At 42.4% G+C, this 14,730-nt stretch overlaps 2 long non-coding RNA genes across 2 annotated transcripts in view; both read left to right on the forward strand.

Annotated features, from left to right (window-relative positions):
* Positions 1 to 14,730, forward strand: part of LOC103231855 (uncharacterized) — a 108,271-nt gene that overhangs the window by 33,516 nt on the left and 60,025 nt on the right. The window lies entirely within an intron of this gene.
* On the forward strand, positions 7,909 to 13,600 carry LOC140710891 (uncharacterized). The gene is made up of 2 exons (XR_012092038.1): positions 7,909 to 12,709; positions 13,052 to 13,600. It is a non-coding gene; the product is annotated as an uncharacterized lncRNA (long non-coding RNA).

Below are 14,730 nucleotides of genomic sequence, written 5' to 3' on the forward strand. Positions count from 1 at the left end.
TAATTGCTTTGATTTTTTTCTATGAACACAACCTTCTCATCTGTAAATAATATCATTTTTTTTCTTCCTTGTTTCTTTTTCGTGCTTTACTGCAATGGCCAGGACCTCTAGTAGTACAACGTGGAGTAGAAGAGATGACGGTGGGCATCCTGTGTGATTCCCCTTTCTAAAAGGGAATGCTTTTGATGTATGGAATTTGTTACAGGTTTTTGATATGTATCTCTTTTCAGAGTGGGAACTTCCCTTCTGTTTGCTTATGTCATTTCTTCCACATCTGTGGAGATGAGAATATGAGTATCCTCCTTCAATCTGTTAATATGGTAAGTTACACTGACTGACTTTTAATGTCAGTCAAAAATTTAAAGTGTGGAGTCCTGGTTTAAATCCAGTTTGAGGCCGGGCATGGTGACTCACATCTATAATCCCAGCACTTTGCGAGGTCGAGGTGGGAGGATCACTTGAGGCCAGGAGGAGTTTGAGACCAGCCTGGCCAATGTGGTGAAACCCCATCTCTACTAAAAATATGAAAATTATCTGGGCATGGTAGTGCAGCTCTGTAATCCCAGCTACTTGGGATGCTGAGGCAGGGGAATCATTTGAACCTGGAAGGAGGAGGTTGCAGTGAGCTGGGGTCATGCCACTGCACTCCAGCCTGGGTGACACAGCAAGACTCCATCTCAAAAAAAATAAAATAACTCCAGTTTTTATCTGGGTGTATTATCAGGGTATATTATCCTTTTAAAATGTGAATTTGATGTGCTACTATTTTCTTGAAGATTTTTGCATAAGTGATCATGAATGAGATTGGTCTATAGTTTTCAGTTCTTGTTCAGTTCTAGTTGTGTTTTTGTATTGAACACATTCTAAACGCTAAGCTAGGAAAGGTGCCCTTCGCTCCTGTTCTCTGACAGTGTTTGTATAATTTATTCTCAAGTCTTTGTGTGGAGTGTTATTATTTCCTTAGAACTTGTTGGTGAAGCCATCTGGACATACAGTTTATTTTTTTACCATAGGAAGATTGTAAGTTACTAATTCAGTTCCTTTTTTTTTTTTTGAGACAGAGTCTCACTCTGTCACTCAGGCTGGAGTGCAGTGGTGCGATCTCGACTCACTACAACCTCCACCTCCCGGGTTCAAGTGATTCTCCTGCCTCAGTCTCCCAAGTAGCTGGGATTACAGGCACCCACCACCACGCCTACCTGATTTTTTTATTTTTAGTAGAGACGGGGTTTCACCATATTGGCCAGGCTGGTCTGGAACTCCTGACCTCAAGTGATCTGCCCACCTCGGCCTCCCAAAGTGCTGGAATTACAGGCATGAGCCACTGGACTCGGCCAACTGATTCAGTTTCTTTTTTTGTCTGAGACAGAGTCTCGGTCTGTCGGCCAGGCTGGTGTGCAGTGGCGTGATCTGAGCTCACTGCAACCTCCACCTCCCGCGTTCAAGCAGTTCTCGTGCCTCAGCCTCCTGAGTAGCTGGGATTACAGGCGTGCACCACCACACCCAGCTAATTTTTGTATTTTTAGTAGAGACGGGGTTTCACCATGTTGGCCAGGCTGGTCTTGAAGTCCTGACCTTGTGATCCACCTGGCTCAGCCTCCCAAAGTGCTGGGATTACATGCATGAGCTACTGCACATGGCCTGATTCAGTTTCCTGTAGGACTATTCAGATTTTACACTTTTTTTGTGACAGTTAAGTTGTACATTCTTGAGAATTTCCCCAATTTGTCCAAAATTTAAAACTTTTTGAGTTAAAGTTGATTGAAATATGCTTTTTACTTATCTTTACAGTGTGCAATTTTGTATCTTTCTCTCTGTTTTATTCATCAGTCTTCATCAAAGATTTGGCATATTAATCCTCTCAAATGGCCTACTTATGCCTTTGTTGATCATCTTTATTTTATCCTCGTTTTCTATTTCATTTCTGCTCTTAATTTTTCTTTCTTTTTGTTTTCTTTAGGTTTATTTTGCTCTTCTTAATGTCTTGAGATAGGAACTGAGCTTTTTAAGCTTTAGCTATTATCATTTTCTAAAATACATATTTCCTATTCTAGGTAGCTTTGTTTCCATCCCAGAAGTTGGATTTGCTTTCAAAATATTTTGAAATGTGGCCAGGTATGGTGGCTCACACCTGTAATCCCAGCACTTTGGGAGGCTGAGGCTAGAGGATCACTTGAGTCCAGGAGTTCTGGACCAGGCTGGGCAATAAAGTGAGACTCTGTCTCTAAACACACACACAGACACACACCAATACAAAAATTAGCCAGGCGTGGTAGCACACATCTGTAGGCCCAGCTACAGAGGCTGAGGTGGGAGGATCACTTAAGCCCGGGAGGTCGAGGTTGCAGTGAGCTGTGATTGCACCAGTGCACTCCAGCCTAGGTGACAGAGCATTACCCTTTCTCTATAATAAATAAATAAATAAATAAATAAATAAATAAATAAATAAAATTTATATTAATTAAGTTTGTCATACCCCTAGTTTAATATCTGTTCTGGACAAGGTGGGCTTTCTGCGTCTTGCCTCATCATCTAAACTACTTTACATTCATAGACCATTAGAGCATACTAGGGACTATCTAGGCCATAGCTTCTCTTTTTGTTCTTCTTCTTTTTTTTTTTTTTTTTTTATAGAGACAGGATCTTACTCTGTCACCCAGGCCGGAGTGCAGTGGCACAATCATAGGTCACTTCCGCCTAGAACTCCCAGACTCAAGTGATTGTCCCACCTTACAGACTCCCAAATAGCGGGGGACTACAGGAGTGCACCACCACGTCCAGCTAATTTTTGTACTTTTTGTGGAGACCGGGGTTTCACTTTGTTGCCCAGGCTGGTCTTGAACTCCTAGGCTCAAACGATCTACCAGCCTCCGTTACAGGCGTGAGCCACTGTGGCCGGCCAGCCATAGCTTTTCCAAAGTAGTTCATGTTCCTCCTAGGTAAGAGTTATGTGGGAGGAGTTATTAAAAATGGTCTGGTCCAGTCACCTCATTTTTCACACAAGGAAACACAGGACAAGAATAGTTAAACGTATTGAATTTAAACTTGTGAGTTAATTTGTTGGGATAGTTAAATCTGGTGTGATTAAATGCATAAAGGCCTATCAATACATTTATCTATGCCACAGTATTGTAACTAGCTTGGAAATGATGGCTTGCACCATAGGAAGCTGATCTGAGTCCTGTGAAATGGCATGCATGGTGATCCTTGCTTAGGCATATTTTATTTTATTTATTTATTTATTTTTTATTATTTTTTATTTTATTTTATTTCATTTTTTTGAGGCAGAGCTTTGCTCTGTCACCCAGGGTGGCGTGCAGTGGTGCAATTTCAGCTCACTGCAACCTTCGCCTCCCAGGTTCAAGAGATTTCTGTGCCTCAACCTCCCGAGTAGCTGGGATTACAGGCGTGTGCCACCATGCCTGACTAATTTTTTTGTATTTTTGGTAGAGACGGGGCTTTGCCATGTTGGCCAGGCTTATCTTGAACTCCTGGCTTCAAGCAGTCCACCCGCTTCAGCAACCCACAGTGTTGAAATTACAGGCGTGAGCCACCGTGTCCGGCTGCTTAGGCATATTAACTGAGCTTTACCTTATTTTCCATCAGCTTTCAAATTCTTAGTGAGCTGTCCATTTGGATATGAAAGAGGAGATGTGTCTTTTGCTGTGAAATTTAACCTTGTTGTGCTGCTGGGAAATAGAAAACATGAAACAGAGTGAGGTGAGGTAGTGAGATGATCCATCGGTAGCCCTACTTGTGAAGAATCACTCTTAGAAATGCTGCAGCTCTTTCAAGCTTTCTTATCAATTGGCCAGCCCCAGAGACCCAAACCACCTACACTGTTAACATTCCCTTCTGGTATTTAGGCTATGGATGGAATGCCTTGAGAATGAAGTCGAGTCCTTGCTAGAATGACCTGAAAAACTCCACGAGTAGGTAAAGTTGTCATCTCTTATTAGTCTATTAGGGCTTTATGAATTTCTTCTTACTCCAGTTCTTTTCCATTTTAACTTTATGTTTGTTATACTTCCATCTTTATTTTCACCTTTAGGATGCCATACAGTACTATGCCTTTTAATGAAAGTAGGGAGGTGGTTGAAAGCATCTGGTGACAATTCCCCTTTTTAATCTTTGGGAAATTAGTTTATTTCTAGGAACCTTGGGTTCTTTACTTCTAAAATACATGATTGGACTGGATGATTTTTCAAGTAGAGTCATTAATTCTTTAACAAAATTCTATAAATCTGAAACATGAAAGTGGTGATACTGCATACTTCATTGGATAGCTGAATATTTCTCAGTGTGGCCATGTAGGCTCAAGATATACATTTGGGAGTCATCAGTACATAGATATAGCATTCAAAATCATGAACTCAAATGATGTTAGGAGTATAGCCAAGAAAAGGAATGATGTGAACACTGACTGACCCCTGGGATACCCTACTGTTGATAGTAAATGAGTATAGAAATAACAAATAAAAGAGACTGAGCAACTGTGCTCAGGAAGGTAGGAGGAGAACCAAATGTCTTGGAGTCAAGTATAAAAATGTTTTAAGAATTGAAGTGTGCAGTTATGTTGAATGTAGGTGATCGTTTGGGTACTATAAGGTCTGAAACTTTGCCATTGGCTGTAGGAAGGTAGAGGTCTTGGGAGACCTTAACCTGTTTGGTGAAGGGATGGTGAGAAGGTGACATGATTTGGATCTGTGTCCCCACCCAAATCTAATGTTGAATTGTAATCCCCAATGTTGGAGGTGGGGCCTGGTGGGAAGTGATTGGATCTTGGGGGTGGATCCTTCTTGAATGGCCTAGCAACATCCCTTTGGTGCTGTTCTCAAGATAGAGTTCTCATGAGGTGTGGTGGTTTAAAAGTGTATAGCACCTTTATAGTAGAATGATTTATATTCCTTTGGGTGTATACCTAGCAATGGGATTGCTGGGTCAAATGGTATTTCTGGTTCTAGATTCTTGAAGAATTGCCACACTGTCTTCCACAATGGTTGAACTGATTTACATTCCCACCAACAGTGTAAAACTATCCCTATTTCTCCACAGCCTCACCAGCATCTGTTATTTCTTGACTTTTTGTGTTTTGTTTTGTTTCGTTTTGTTTTGTTTTGAGACGGAGTCCCATTCTGTCCCCCAGGCTGGAGTGCAGTGGCGCAATCTTAGCTCACTGCAACCTCCGCCTCCCAGGTTCAAGCAATTCTCCAGCCTCAGACTCTCGAGTAGCTAGGATTATAGGTGCCCGCCACCACACCCGGCTAATTTTTTTATTTTCAGTAGAGACATGGTTTCACCATGTTGGCCAGGCTGGTCTCCAGCTCCTGACTTCAGGTGATCCACCCGCCTTGGCCTCCCAAAGTGCTGGGATTACAGGAGTGAGCCACCATGCCCGGCCCTTGACTTTGTAATAATTGTCATTCTGACTGGCATGCGATGGTATCTCATTGTGGTTTTGATTTGCATTTCTCTAGTGATCAGTGATGCTGAGGTTTTTTTCATATGTTTGTTGGCTGCATAAATGTCTTCTTTACAGAAGTGTCTGTTTATATACTTTGCGTGCTTTTTGATGGGGTTGTTTTTTTCTTGTAAATTTGTTTAAGTTCTTTGTAGATTCCAGATATTATACCTTTGTCAGATGGGTGGATTGCAAACATTTTCTCCCATTCTGTAGGTTGCCTGCTCACTCTGGTGATAGTTTCTTTTTGCTGTGCAGAAGCTCTTTAGTTTAATGAGATTCCATTGGTCAGTTTTAGCTTTTGTTGCAATTGCTTTTGGCATTTTCGTCATGAAATCTTTGCCCATGCCTATGTCCTGAGTGGTACTGCCTAGGTTTCCTTCTAAGGTTTTTATGGTTTTGGGTTTTACATTTAAGTCTTTAATCCATCTTGAGTCAATTTTTGTATAAGGTGTAAGGAATGGGTCCAATTTCAGTTTTCTGCATATGACTAGCCAGTTTTTCCATTACTGGATATATACCCAAAGGAATATAAATCATTCTGCTATGAAGATACATGCACACGTATGTTTATTGCAGCACTATTTACAATAGCAAAGACATGGAACCAATCCAAATGCTCATCAATGATAGACTAGATAAAGAAAATGTGGTACATATACACCATGGAATACTATGCAGCCATAAAAAGGAATGAGATCATGTCCTTTGCAGGTACATGGATGAAGCTGGAAGCCATCATCCTCAGCAAACTAACACAGGAGCAGAAAACCAAATGCCACCTCTTCTCACTTATAAGTGGGAGATGAACAATGAGAACTCATGGATACAGAGAGGGGAAAAACACACACCAGGGCCTGTTGGGGATGGGGAGGGGAGGGAGAGCATCAGGACAAAAAGCTAATGTATGTGAGGCATAAAACCTAGATGATGAGCTGATAGGTGCAACAAACCACCATGACAAGCATATGCCTATGTACCTGGACGTTCTGCAGATGTATCCTGGAACTTAAAGTAAAAATTTTAAAAAAAAGTATATAGCACCTCCTCCCTCCTCTTCTTTCTGCTCTGGCCATGTAAATTATGCCTGCTTCTCCTTCGCCTTCTGCTATTATTGTAAGTTTCCTGAGGCCTCCACAGAAGCTGAGCGGATGCCAGCATCATGCTTCTTGTACAGCCTGCGGAGCCGTGGGTCAATTAACTCTCTTTTCTTTATAAATTACCCAGTCTCAGGTATTTCTTTATAGCAATGCAAGAATGGACTAATATGGAAGGGGATACTCTTTATAGGAGTGAGTTCAAGAGAATGTGGGGTAGGGGAATTAGAGTGAATATAGCAACTCTCTTAAAGGAAATCCACTGTTGACAGGAACAGAGAAATAGGAGTGTAACTGGAAGGGGACATGAGGTGAAGCTTTCAGTGGGGTTTTTTTTTTTTTTTTTTTGGAGACAGGATCTTGCTCTGTTGCCCAGGCTGGAGTGCAGTGGCACAAACATGGCTCACTGCAGTCTTGGACTCCTGGGCCCAAGCGATCCTCCCACCTCAGCCCTGCAAGTAGCTGGGACTACAAGCATGTATCAACATGCCCAGCTATATATATTTTTTTTTTTTTTTTTTTTTTTTTGTAGAGATGGGGTCTCCCTGTGTTGGCCAGGCTGGTCTCAAATTCCTGGGCTTTAGTGATTTGCCCGCCTCAACCTCCCAAAGTGCTGGGATTACAGGCGTGAGCCAATGCACCCAGCCAGTTTTTGCTTTTAAGGTAAGTAATTGTAAAGATTATATGCTAAGAAAGATTCAGTAGAGAGAGAAATATTTATGAGACAGGAGACAGAGGAGCCAGTTGTAGAATTGGTATGTCTCAGGATGCAAGAAGGATCCTAGTACGTGAGTGGGTTGGCCTTAGCTAGGAGTAGAGTATATTCATAGGAGGAAAGGTAGACTATATAGGCGCTTTAGAAGTCAGTAGCACTAATGTCAAAGCTGTTCAACTCTCTTGACTTTTGGGCCTATGGTAGGACTCTTCTTCCTGGCTTCTGATGGCTTGCTGGGATCATGTAACTAGCTGTGGCTAGTGGATTGTGTTAAATGACCTGTGGCATTTCTGTGCTCTAGCGTTTAATTATCAGTGTAAACATCTTCAAAAGTTATTTTCCTTTATGCCTGGTGACTGGTGATGTTCCAGAATCTGGCTGCTTATCAATCAACCTGCATCCCTGAGTAAGAGCAGGGTAGAGCAGACCCCTCAGCTGATCATGATGAACATTTACTGTCTTTTGTTGTTAAGCTCCTGATGGTTGTAGTGGTGGTTGTTAGAGCATAGGCTGGCCCGTCTTGAGTGATAAAGGCACAGATGTAGCTAGGAGGACAGATGTGATGGGTGGACGGGGGCGGGGGGGGGGCACTTGTGGAAGGTCTGTTCTGATTGTGCCTGGTAGTTCAGTGAAACAGGAAGATAAGCCGAGTGTGAGGATAACAAGGAAACATCAGAGATATGAGGAGAGCCATGTGTATGAAATAGTCACTGGGGAGCATCTGAGAGTAATGGAGCCAGTAAAATGTATCATGATCATCAGAAAGCACTCAGGGCCCATGTGAGTTTGGTGGCCATGAATATAAAGTGAGTAGTTGGTATGGGGGTATGTTTTTCTCCTGTAACTATGGACTGAGTGGTACAGACATGATGTTGACAAATAACTGGATTTAAACAGGGATTGGGTCTTGCCAGGCAAGGATGACAAAGTGAGGGAGTTGAAGATACATACAAGGGAGTGATTATTTAGCATATTCTTTTTGGACTTTAATCAGCCTCGATCATATTCTTAAGGTAGTTAGCATTGGGGACTGAGAGATGTAGTAAAAAGTTCAACTTGTGTCATGTAGTGGCTGGTTTAAAGTTTTCCAAGCACTTTTGCATGTGGAAGAATATGAGAAAGGGCAGGTGGTAAGTGGGGTTGGCCACAAAACAGTGCAACTCTTCATTTTTTTCAGGATAAGGGGAAGGCCTCTTCTATGCCCATGTTTATCCTCTGTCCCTTGTGAAGTCCCTGGCATGGTGGCCTCTTCTGTTTCTTTTTTCCCCTCTTTTCTTTTTTTCCCCGTCTTCTCTTTAAAATATCTCTGCTGGCCATATGTGGTTTAAGCTTGACCATAGTATTCTTTGTCCTTCATTCTTCTTTGTTCCTTTCTCCTTTGTCTAATTGTGGGGTTTGGCTGTCTCTTGGGCAGGTGGGGAGGGAAGAGATGGTGTGTGGGGTGGATTACCACAATTCTGAATTAGGTCTGTGGGTTGGACTCATAAAGCCCACAGTAACCCACCATTATATAAGTGTAAGTTATCCCCGAGATAATCTGCGAATTCTCTAAGCTGTAGTGAGGAAAGTGAAGCCTGAAGTTATGTCATTTACACAATAACGGAGAATTGTTATTACCTTCACTTTCCCTGCCTCTCCTCCCCGTTTTTTTCTCTCCTGTAGGGAATGTTGGCTATTAATAGATGGGATTGTCCCTAATTCTTCTAGTCAGTTTTATGTGCACAGTGTGCCTCTTCCTGGCCACTTAGATCTAAATAGTGTCCCAAAGGACCCTCAATCAAAGCTTCCCTTCTCTCTTTGCAGCTTCAAGGTACAGATGCTGATTCTAATTCTGGAACTGTTTATAGCAGTGTCTTGTATTAGTGTTGGGTCACTAGAAAGCTAGAGGGTCCAGGTCATTCTAAGAGTTGTTAAATGTGTTTCGTGTGTTCCTTTATTTAGACAGGGACAGGAGAGGGCTGGTTTGAGGAGGCCCTGCTGTCTGCTTTGGTGCTGAGTTTGAACCTCTGGTCTGAGGATCCCAGGTACTCTGTTCACATCACCATGTGGCCCACCCAGCCTGATTTGAGGGGGGAAGAAGTTTACAGGGTTGGGTGGGGGATATACATGACTGCACAGTACCAGAAAGAAGCAGTTCATTCATGTCAGCCCTGACACTTGTGCATCAGGGCTGCTGTCAGGAGCCTGGTGCTGCCCAGGCTTTGGCCACTGGAAACAGTTGTCTCTGGCCTCTGGGACTCCTCACCCAGGGCTTCTGTCTTTCTTGATGGAAGGTCTTTGATGCTTTGATGCTTTTTTTAATTTTTATTTTTTTTAGACCAGGGTTTTGCCTTGTTCCCCAGGCTGTAGTGTAGTGGTACCATCATATCTCTCACTGTAGCCTCTTTCTCCTGGGCGCCAGCGATCCTCCCTTCTTGGCCTTCTGAGTAGCTAGGACCCCAGGCGCATGCCACCATGCCTGGCTAAATTTTTTTTAAAGTTTTTTGTAGAGCCAGGGGGAGTCTCAGTTTATTGCCCGGGCTGGTCTTGAACTCCTGGTCTCAAGCGATTTTCATGCCTTGGCCTCCCAAAGTGTTGGGATTACAGGCGTGAGCCACCATGCCCAGCCTGATACTTTTTATTAAAACAGGAACACACTCCTGAGAGGACAAGAGCTTCAACTTCCCCAAACAAGTACCATGTAAAGAGCCATTTAGTAGCAGCTCCTATGACTAGATTTGGAGAAGATGGGTGATGAAGTATGAGCAAGGAGGGGGCCTTTGGATGAGGAGGGATGGGAAGAGCAGGGCCAAGCCTTGCACACTTCATAGTTAAGGCCTCTCTTTTGTTCAACAGCATGTGAATTTGGGAGACTTTGCTGATTATAGCTTGGGACACAAAGTATTGCCTGAACCATGACGTTGCAGTTCAGTCTGTTCTCTCTCCTTTATTTCTCAGACCCCTGCCAGAATATGCCTGGGTATGTACCTACTACAACTTTTCTTAGGCCAGTATGTGCACTGAAGGCTCGCCCTGGACAAAGCCTCACAGGGTTGCTTCTCCTTGGTTTTTCACCTTCTGTACCTCTAAGGTGGTACTCTGTGTCAGTGATAGTGGCATTGGGTATACATTAATTGAGATGGGGGCAGAAGAAAAATCATGGCATGCCTTATGGCGTTCAGAAACTAACCTTTACTCTGTGTGTGTGTGTGTGTGTGTGTGTAATAAATTACAATTTGTGGAGGAGTGTGCAAATCATATAGAAACTATGCAAATGTATTTCCTATCTTGTTCATGTTTTCACATACCTCAGTAATGCCTCTGGTGAAATGCAAAAGGAGAATGTTCTGAATCATAGATCCCAAAAGCTAAGGAGTCATGAGCTATTGGGAAATTCAGTTATATAGTACTTGTTTTTTAATCTCCATAGCCAAGTTACAGAAACGTTCAACAGATTTCTGTTATAGGGGAAATAGTCTTCAGCATTCCAGTTCTTTCCCTTACATTATAATTCTTACAGTGGAACGTTGAAATCATGAACTTTACAAATGCGCAGTTTCCTTTGAGTTTAGCTTTTCTGAACGGAACGCTATGTGAATAAGTTTGCCTTGCCTCTTTGCTCTTTCAACTTAAGAGTTATTATTTTTACAAATGTTGTCTCCTTAGAGAAATGTCTACATTTCAGAGGAACGGATGATGGATTAGTGTTTAGAGTAATGAGAGAGTAAAGAGAGGTTTGGTAGAGAGGGAACCGGTGCGGGAACCATTCAAAAAGTGGCAGTAGCTAGTAATGATTGTATACTCCCTCTACGCATGAATGATTCATTTTGCCGCTTTGTTATAATAGCCACAGTATTCAGTCTCTAAGGCTGTCTTGTGATATATCCTTCTTTTGCTATATCAGCAGCCTCATTTGATTTAGAAGCCGATTCAGCATACCACGCATACCATTGGAGAAGAATGCCAGGATCCTTCCTGCTATGAAAATGTCATGCATGCTTAAAATGACAAGGTTTGGCTCAAGCAATGGTTTCAAGTGCTTCTTAATTATCCTTTTTGAGTCTTCAAAGCAATTTAATTTTAGGGTTTTCATTTTCAGTAAGATATAAGTCACCCAAATATTTGCTTTATTTTTAAATATCAAAATGCCGACTTGGCGATTTAGAGTATCCAAAAATGTAGGACGAAGGTGGTACCTTTTAAATTGTGGCAAAAAACATATATCGTAACATTTCCCACGGTAAGCATTTTTAAGTGTATGGTATAGTAGTGTTAATATATTCACGTTGTTGTGCAACAGATCTCTGGAACTTTTTCATCTTGAAAAACTGAAAGTATATTGAACAACTCCCCATTTTCCTCTCCCCTGCCGTCCCTGGCAACCACCATTCTACTTTCTGTTAAGAGTTCGAATACTTTAGATACCCCATATAAAGGGAATCATGCAGCAATTGTGTTTCTGTGTCTGGCTTATTTCTTGTAACATGATGTTCAACAGGTTCATCCGTGTTATAGCAGATGACAAGATTTCCTTATTTTTAAGGCTGAATAGTATTCCGTTATGTATATATACCACATTTTGTTTACCCATTCATCTGTGAAGGTAGTTTGTCTTTTTGTAAAGAGTGGCCTCATGAAAGCTTTTCTTGGGAGGTAAAACATCCAAACCACAGAGAACATAGAGAAATTAAATCTGAGACATGTACGCTAAGAGATGGAAGTTTTGTTTGTGATATTTAATATCAGACTTTCATACTTGCAAAACATGGAATTTCCTCCACTGAAATTCTAGTACGAGCAATTTAGGTTCACACTCCTCCAAAACCCCCGTCCTCGTACACCCCATCTGGCTCTCTCTTAGTGTTACAGTCTCTCAGACTGTCCCTTAGGGGTACAGACTGAGGCATGTGCTCAAGTGCTCACTGGAGAGCGTGATAAACGTGGCATTTTCTCCTAAAGTTGTCTGTGCTTCCATAGAATGTCTAGGGGGAAGCGATAAGGGGAAAAGGGGGTGGGGCGAGAAAGGAGCTGTCGGAGCCGTGAAAGGATGGATGGATGACCTATGAGATCATTAAGGTTAGTTAATGGGTTTTCCCATTGGACTTTGTGGGTTTTTCTCACAGATCAGCTTCTATATGGTTTCCAGCTCCACTCAGAGTTGAAGCAGCAGTTCTGGCTAAAGCAAAACCACAGCAGCAATATGCTCTGTGGTCTGGCTTTAGTCTAAGAAGTGCTGCCAGAGAACCAGAAGACAAAGATTTGACTTGAAAGAACACGTGTTGAGGTAGAATCTGATAGGGAGAATCTGAAATGCGTCGTGTTACTTTCACTTTTTCTCAACTTTGTTTTTTCCTGAGAGCAAAATGATGAGACAGCTGGAGAGGCCAGATTTTGAGAGTGGCTGGGGTCGTCGTCCTCACAGATGCTGCAGTGTTAGTGATCGCCTGTCTTTGGCAGGTACAAGCTGTGAGAATGAACCTTTTCCTCCTCCCCGTCCCTTAGGATTCCTGGATAAGGGTGAGAAGCAACTGAGGGTGGGAGCTTCTCTTTAACTTTTCCTGTAGCTGGCTAGGGCCCCTCTGTGAGCTGGGATGTGGAGTAGAGTGTGTGGTCTCCACTACAACATTAAAAATGCCTCTGTCTTGCCCAGAGTTAAGGGGAGTCAGGGAATGCTTCGCCTTTCTCTGCTTCTTTGATGTCCTCCAGAAAGCAAGACAGTGTGCAGCTGACTGGATGGAGAGGAGAAAAGCTTAAGAATAAGCTTTTTTTTTTTTTTCTTTTTTTCTTCTTTTCCCCCAGAAAAGCTTCAGAAAAAGCTGACAGACAAGTCTGAAGTGCGTGGGGAAATAATTGCACGCTGTAGAATGTGACTTCCTTGCGGCCCCAGACCCTCGGACGCACTTGAGTTGAGAATGGGATGCAGAGGGAGGACCAGGTGCATTTTACAGCAGTGACAGCTGGTCCTCTCCTTTATACTACAGAATGCTGGGGAGGAGTTGCACGCTTAAGCCCTGCCAACTGTCAGGGCAGTCAGCTGTTTCTCAGGTGTGCGTCAGGTAAGGGCCTTGGCAAATCTTTTCCCCAAAGTGAGGGATCCCTTTGGAAGGCAGGTGGAAGCCAAGGACTCCTTGCTTTGTTGAGGCCAATTTGGAGACAAGAAGAAATATTTTAAAGAGACTTTTAAGAAGCCCTATTTTTGTGTATATATAGCTTCAAAAAATAAGTTTTTCCTCCTATTTTTAATGGACATCTTCAAGTCTACGGCAAAGTCAAAAGATTTTACAGTGAACACATATATGCCTATCACCTAAAAAATAAAGTTTAAAAAAATTAATACTTTATAACAAATAATGGTACATAATTAATTTTCCTCATTCAAAATACTTATGGTATGGAGATATATATATATATTTTTTTTACTAGAGATGAAGTCTTGTTATGTTGCCCAGGCTGGTCTTGAGCTCCTGGCCTCAAGCGATCCTCCCCCCTCAGCCTCCCAAAGTGCTGTTTTTTGTTGTTGTTGTTGTTGTTTTGTTTTTGTGGCATGGTCTCACTCTGTCATCTACGCTGGAGTACAGTGCATGATCTCGGCTCACTGCAACATCTGCCTCCCGGGTTCAAGCAATTCTCCTGCCTCAGCCTCCCGAGTAGCTGAAATTACAGGCACCCGCCACCATACACAGCTAATTTTTGTATTTTTGGTAGAGACGGGGTTTCATCATGTTGGCCAGGCTGGTGTTGAACTCCTGATTCAAGTGATCTGCCTGCCTCGGCCTTCCAAATACATTATATGAGAAGTGCAGTTGTTAAGGTAATTGGGAATGATAGCATATTATGAGTGTATTGGAAAAATCACGTTTACTCTAATATGAAGTCTGTTCCCTTATCATTCCTGGCTCTTCTCTTGGTTCTCTCACCTCTTCCCTCCTCAAACACACACAAGAGAGAGAAAGTAGAGCAGTTAATGGGTGAAGATTTTTTCCATATTCCAATGTGAATGGCTAGTTAAAAAACGTTTGCATGTTGACAACCACTTTCTTCTATCTTTCCTTTTCATAAGAAATTCAAGGAGAAAGTCTACACCCAGTGTTGCATAGCAAGCAAAACCCCTCTCTCTGTTCAATACAGCCACTCTGTAAAGGCCAAATAGACAATTCCATGGCAATTCATGGTGGCATTTGTCCATGTGGAAGAAAAGGTCCCTATGAAGTGGCAGATTACCTTAGTATTGTGAGGGGCACATTTGCCATGCTCATTAGGATGTGCAGATGGTGATTACTGGTTCCCTGGGGGAATTCTTTCTTGTTTATTTATTTAATTATACACCACTGTTATTCCAGGTTGCTTGAATGAAACCCACACATGGGTAGGACAAGAATTTGCCCTGGGTCTTGGATGTCCTACCTTTAAAAAATGAGGGAGGTCTGGCTTTGCAGACATTTAGTATGTGCATCCAAATGCCAGGTGTTGTGCGTGAA

The sequence above is a fragment of the Chlorocebus sabaeus genome, chromosome X, assembly GCF_047675955.1.
Source record: "Chlorocebus sabaeus isolate Y175 chromosome X, mChlSab1.0.hap1, whole genome shotgun sequence".
Classification (NCBI taxonomy): domain Eukaryota; kingdom Metazoa; phylum Chordata; class Mammalia; order Primates; family Cercopithecidae; genus Chlorocebus; species Chlorocebus sabaeus.